This window comes from Pogoniulus pusillus, chromosome 4 (genome assembly GCF_015220805.1).
Source record: "Pogoniulus pusillus isolate bPogPus1 chromosome 4, bPogPus1.pri, whole genome shotgun sequence".
In the NCBI taxonomy this organism is placed as follows: domain Eukaryota; kingdom Metazoa; phylum Chordata; class Aves; order Piciformes; family Lybiidae; genus Pogoniulus; species Pogoniulus pusillus.
This window is the reverse complement of record NC_087267.1, coordinates 14,788,499-14,794,674: the sequence shown is the minus strand read 5'-3', so window position 1 is coordinate 14,794,674 and position 6,176 is coordinate 14,788,499. Positions and strand designations below refer to the sequence as shown.

The following is a 6,176-nucleotide window of genomic DNA, read 5'->3' as shown; positions in this document are numbered from 1 at the left end:
ACACCCCCGGCCTGCTAGCCATGAAGGAACCATGCCAGAGACTGCACGATTATTCTCCTGCTCCTGAAGTCCTGCCAAGCTGATATCCCAGGACACAGCATCCAGAAGAAGACAGCAGCATCAAAGGCAGAGATTGTCCTTAACCAGGAGAACAAAGGTTAGAAAACCTAAGATCCCAGAGACTGGGAAGATTTATCCTCTCCCCTCAAGCTGGGAAGATTCCAGCCTCAAAGAGTCCACAGGTGGATCCCCTGAAGTCTGGACACTAGGCACAGGCTGTGACACAGCCCCAGAGGGTGATTAATAATAAGACTTGTGAGTAAAGCTTTAGTACCTCTGTAATATAAGTTGTCTCTGCCATAGAGCAGAAAGAGTTTCAGCCCACCCTGCTGGGCAAATAGCACAAAGATCCCAAATGGCATTAAGCCAAAGGGGAAACTCCTCTCTCTGTTTATAGTTTGAATATTTGCTAGTTAAATAACCAAATCTTTTTATATATTCTGTCCTAAATTGTTTTCATTATCGTGGGTTGAACATAAACATTAATACACAGTGGTTGAGGGTGGCGAGAGTTCAAAATATTAAATTTAATAAATTATATTTTTATGTAAAATTTATATCACCTCAAATTAATTTCTCACCTCTGCCAAATAGGTGTAGGTATTAAGAATCCCCCCTACCCCCGCATCAATAATTTACACTGAAGCAAGGTGTTCTCTAAGCTATTAATTCTGCCTATTTATAAATAACTGTTTCATTTTGAAGTTACACGCAAAAAAAACTAAATAATTTGACATGATGGGGAGGAACATGTGTTTTTACCAGTTTTTAGATATGTTTTACTATTAGCTGACATGAGTATGACTTTTGAATGTCCATAAAAATGATGCAAATAAGTGTTGGTATATAAATCAATGGCTGTATATAAAAAACAAACCAACCAACCCACCCCACCACAACTATGCTCAGAAGAGAAACTGGAAACAGAGTAACTGGAAAGCTTGGCTGTGGCTATGTTACTAGGAATTCCTGTACAAAGATTCAGTAATGCAGAGCATCTCCAACATAGATTCATAGAATATTAGGTTAGAAGAGACTTCAAGGATCATCTAGTCCAACTTTTCAGGATAAGACTATTGTTTAAGTGAGATGGCCCAGTGCCCTGTCAAGATGAGCCTTAAAACTGTCTAATGTAGAGGAATCCACTACCTCCCTTAGGAGTTTATTTCAATGACCAATAGTTCAAATGGTTAAAATACTTTTTCAGGCATCCAGTCTAAATTTCTCCAGTAGCAACTTGTCCCCATGTCTGTGGTGAGCTTAGAAGAGTGAATTTTCTTTTTAAGATCCAAGATGGAATGAGTGATGAACAAAAGGCTCATGACTGCATGCAGAAGAAAGGTACTTCAGAAATGAACAGGAGTCTCTGCAAGCTGATCCTCACACAACCTCATGCTATATTTTCTGCCAACGAAATGCTATACATTTCACTGCCTCACATCTGGAAATTTTGGAGTGTTTATTTTTACATGTGGAGCTACCTCTGCATGTTTTTAAAATGTGCAAATAACTCATTGCTTGGGTGACATAATGAAAGCATCACTGATGACATGAAGATGCAGTACAAGTACAAGCAAAGATTTATCAATCTACAGAAGTGTAGCTGCGCTTGGTTGAAGTGCTAGACAGATTATGACAGGTCTTTTTTGAACAGAATTTTAGTGAGGAGTTTTTCTTCCCCTAGAATTCTTACAAATAAGGAGACACTGAGAAAGAGGTGCTGTTAGGTAGGATGTGCATCAGGGGAGAAAATGTGAACTGACATATAACCAATTTAATTTCTATTTTAATTCACAACAGATAGCACCTACATCCCATGAGTACTCTGCTTGTGCTAATAGTTATTCATCTTAGTGGCATTTGTAAACAATCTAAAGAAGGGTAATTAAATCTAAAGGCATACAGGTATAAATTAGGATACTTAAAACTGAAACTCACTTAAAAAATACTATGTTTCTTTTGTTTTTAGACAGTATTTTCTCTTTCCTACTTCACACTGTTCTGCTTTCATCTTCCTTGGTGTATCTCCCTCTCTCCTGTTGCAATCATTATTGTTTATGAGCAGATCAGTGCTGCAACCTATTTTTACTCTCAACCATGACTCTGAGCTGGAAAGCAGAATGAGTTGGTGAAGCCTGTGGACACCTATTCAGAAGCTGGAAAGTCAAGTCATCCGACTTGGGGCTGTAGTTTTCACATGTTTGATTCTTATAGAGTCAAACTGCACAGTTTAATCCTTCCAAAGATTAAATTTTCTGTTATATGCCAGAAGGTGTCTCTGTGTTCATGCAAAAAAAACCCAGATCACATGGAAGTAGAAATGGAAATTAACTCTGTTTATTTGCACACAACAGCAGAACTTACTTCATTTTATACTGAAAGACAGCTATGAAGAGGGTATAAATCTGAAAATGGGGCTGTCCCCAGTGAAATAAACACAAATTTACAGGAAACTCTCCATTCAAGACAAAAGTGGAATTCGGTGGCACTGCAACTTGTAATCAGTACAATATTGGGGTCTTTTCTTGACAGGGCTCACCCTGGGCTTGCTTCAACACTGGTCACAGAAGCAGCATTGTCAGCTCCAATTCCACAGTCTGGCTGCATTGACCACTCGTCACTGAGAAAGCAATAGCTCTCAAGGTTCCCATGCCTTCAGAACAGGAAGATGTGGGAGTTTTAGGACTCTTCGGTTTGTTGTTTTGCTGTTTGCTTGGGGAGGGGGTTGTGGGTTTGTTGAGGTCTTTTGTTTTGAGTCTTTTCTTTTTTTCCTCTTATGCATTTTTCCTGTGTTCAGTGACTGCAAACAATAGAGATAAGACCACAATATTTCAATTATACTTACTACATTTTTAATCCTAAAACAAAGATAGAGGAATAGAGATAAAGTACTTACATATAAGTAGTAAAAATTCAACTAGACTCAAATGAAGGAAAACAAAACAATATGTAGAGCCAGTAGGATGATGTACCTAATACTCAGTGGGTATGTAAGCATGACTAACTCAGCCCACATATTACATCATTAGTAAACAACACTTACTGTCACCTGTCCTAACTCAGAAATTATTAATGTCAACCACAAGATAATAATGGCTAATAATTCTTCCACAAATACTGACTCAGATATGCCTGTGAAAAAAAAAATGAAGGACTCGTTTGTTGATACATTAGTTGGGTTAGAGAGTTTTCTTTTGGAGCACACACTTTCTGTGTAGCCTACCCCAATCACAGGATCATAGGATGTTAGGGGTTGCAAAGGACCCAAAATGATCGTTGAGTCCAACCAACATGCCAGAGCAGGACAATACTATCTAACACAGATCACAGGGGAACACATCCAGACAGGCCTTGAAAGTCTCCAGAGAAGGAGACTCCACAGCCTCTGTGGAGGCTGTTCCAGTGCTCTGTGACCCTTACAGTAAAGAAGTTCCCCCTTGTGTTGAGGCAGAACCTCTTTTGCTGCAACTTTTCACTTCATATAGTGATTGCTGTTAGTTCCTTGATGACATCATTTGCTAAGCGGGGTCCTCCTGAAGAAGATTCTTCAGGTCAAGATCTTGTTAGGAGCAGTAGCTTAAAAATTAAGGGGGTTCATTTCAGGACAGTCAGTCTCCCATTTTCTCTGATATTAAATACAATGTAATTTTGCTCTTTGGAACTATATATTTTTTAAAAAATCATAAACATAAGAAAATAAATTGTTGATATTTTAGAGAAAGAAAACAGATCTCATCACAGATAATCACGACTCCTGTTTTTATTACTGGTAGCTATGTTATGAAACATTGAGATATGACTCACATGTATACTGCCCAGACAATAATATTTATTAGCAGACACCACAGTGAAGCATGACTTTCTCCTCTGTTAGCCACGTGAGTCTCTTCAGCTTATTTCTTTCATGATATCAAATTGAAATAACATCAGGGAGAAAGCCAAGAAAAAAAATCTATCCACATTCAGTCATTTATAAAACTGGTAACCAGGAACAGCTTCCAGATAAAGTGTCAGGTTCCTACTGTCAGTATTTTGTGATCACTTCACCACGAGCAAAGCCCGATCTACTACTGTTTGCAATGCAGTCCCTGTTTGCTAAAGGGAAAACCACCCCAAAGCATTTACAAATTTGTTTGATGTGTTCTCCTAAATATACTTTTCTTGCCCTAAAGCAAATTGGCAAGCAATAGTGTAAGACAAGGTTTGTTCATTGTTTCTTTGCTTTAATATTGTACTCAGTCTCTAGAAACAGTGGAGCACGTGGCTGCAGCCTAATATATGCACACATTATCAAAGACTAATCTTTGCTCCACTCAGGGTCAGCACACACATCTTCCATGGCATCAACAGGAAATTAATCAGATGCCATGTATATTGTAACCAAAGGCTAGTAACAGGGCTATTGGAAAACTGTTGCCTTTTGAATTTTTATTACCACTTGGTGTGGTCTCACTTCCAAAAAAATGAAAGTTAAAAAATAAAGGCAAGAAATTATTTAGGGAAAAACTGCCTTTGCTGTAACTCAAGAATTCCCTGGACTTTCCATGTTGCCAGTGATGTGCTAGTGCAGTGCTCTCAGTCTGCAGAGGCACTCCAGAAGTGCACAGCTCTTCCAAACACATTTTTTCATTGCTATAAACTGTGTAGATGTCTAAGACCCTCTAGGGCACATACAATGATATCAATATTTAGGCAAGCAAACTGTGGTGATATGAGCTGATAAGCTGTATTCCTGTCTAGGTTCCACTGGCTTTACTAACAAAAAGCTTATTCCTTCTTGGATGCAGTACTTTGCTGTCCTTTTAGATGCTATACAAAATTGCTCCTAGCCTGCAGGTATTAAGAAAGATGGTGAGATGTTTGAATGTGTTCAGAGAAGGGCAAGAGGCTAGTGAGGAGTCTGGAACCCAGCTATGAGGAGCAGCTGAGGGAGCTGGGGTTGTCCAGCCTGGAGAAGAGGAGGCTCAGGGGTAATGTCATCACTCTCTACAACTACCTGAAAGGAGGTTGTAGCCAGGTGGAGGTTGGTCTATTCTGCCAGGCAACCAGCAACAGAACAAGGGGACACAGTCTCAAGCTGCACCAGGGCAGGTTTAGGCTGGATGTTAGGAAGTTCCTCATAGAAAGAGCAATTGGCCATTGGAGTAGGCTGCCCAGGGAGATGGTGGAGTCCATGCTCCCAGAAATATTTAAAAATAGACTGGATGGGGCACTTGGTGCCATGATTTAGCTGACTAGATGATGTTGGGTGACAGGTTAGACTTGATGATCTCCAAAGTCTTTTCTGACCTGATTAGCTCTGTGATTCTGCAGTGCCCTGGCTTAACATGGGATTTCACATCCTACTGAAAAAAACCTAGTTTTTACTTAGTTACAAAACAATACAAAGTTTCAGCCACTCTGACATAAAAGAGTGTCAAAATTTATTCCATTTTCTTTGTTAGGAGTTCTCAGATGTTTCAGCCATGCTAATTCAATACTTTTCAATACATTTCACAGGTTTGTTCCTGTCATTTTTACAAGTTAGCAGAAAGAAACAGCTCAACAGAGAGGAGCTCAGCCTAAGTAAAGAGGCACAACCAGCACCTATGGGTGACATTAGAGCAATCATGGAACCTAATTCTATGTAACCGGGGGGCCAACCAGGCCCCCCGGCCTTTAGAAATCCCTTCACCATTCACCCAGTGCAGCACCATGGGTACTCACCAGTGAGGAGATGAGGAGGATCCCTCTGCCCAAATGGGCAAGCTTAGGGCTTCTGCCTTTCCTGGGGCTCATTAAATAGGGCAGTGGGTAGGGAGGGCAAAGTGGTCACACCTGGGGTGGGAGGAGACTGCAACAGAACCCAAGTGGTCACACCTGGGGTGGGAGGGGACTGCAACAGAACCAAGTGGTCACACCTGGGGTGGGAGGGGACTGCAACAAAACCCAAGTGGTCACACCTGGCATGGGAGGGGACTGCAACAGAATCCAGGTGGTCACCTTATCATAGAATCATAGAATCATAGAATAAACCAGGTTGGAAGAGACCTCCAAGATCATCCAGTCCAACCTAGCACCCAGCCCTATCCAATCAACCAGACCATGGCACTAAGTGCCTCATCCAGGCTTTTCTT

The 6,176-nt window shown here is 40.6% G+C and overlaps 1 long non-coding RNA gene across 1 annotated transcript; it reads right to left on the bottom strand.

The window, feature by feature from the left end:
- Positions 1–2,375: 2,375 nt before the first annotated feature.
- LOC135175096 (uncharacterized) lies at positions 2,376–5,836 on the bottom strand. Its single transcript, XR_010302234.1, has 2 exons — positions 5,767–5,836; positions 2,376–2,860 (listed from the first exon to the last, which is right to left on the bottom strand). It is a non-coding gene; the product is annotated as an uncharacterized LOC135175096 (long non-coding RNA).
- Positions 5,837–6,176: the final 340 nt, after the last annotated feature.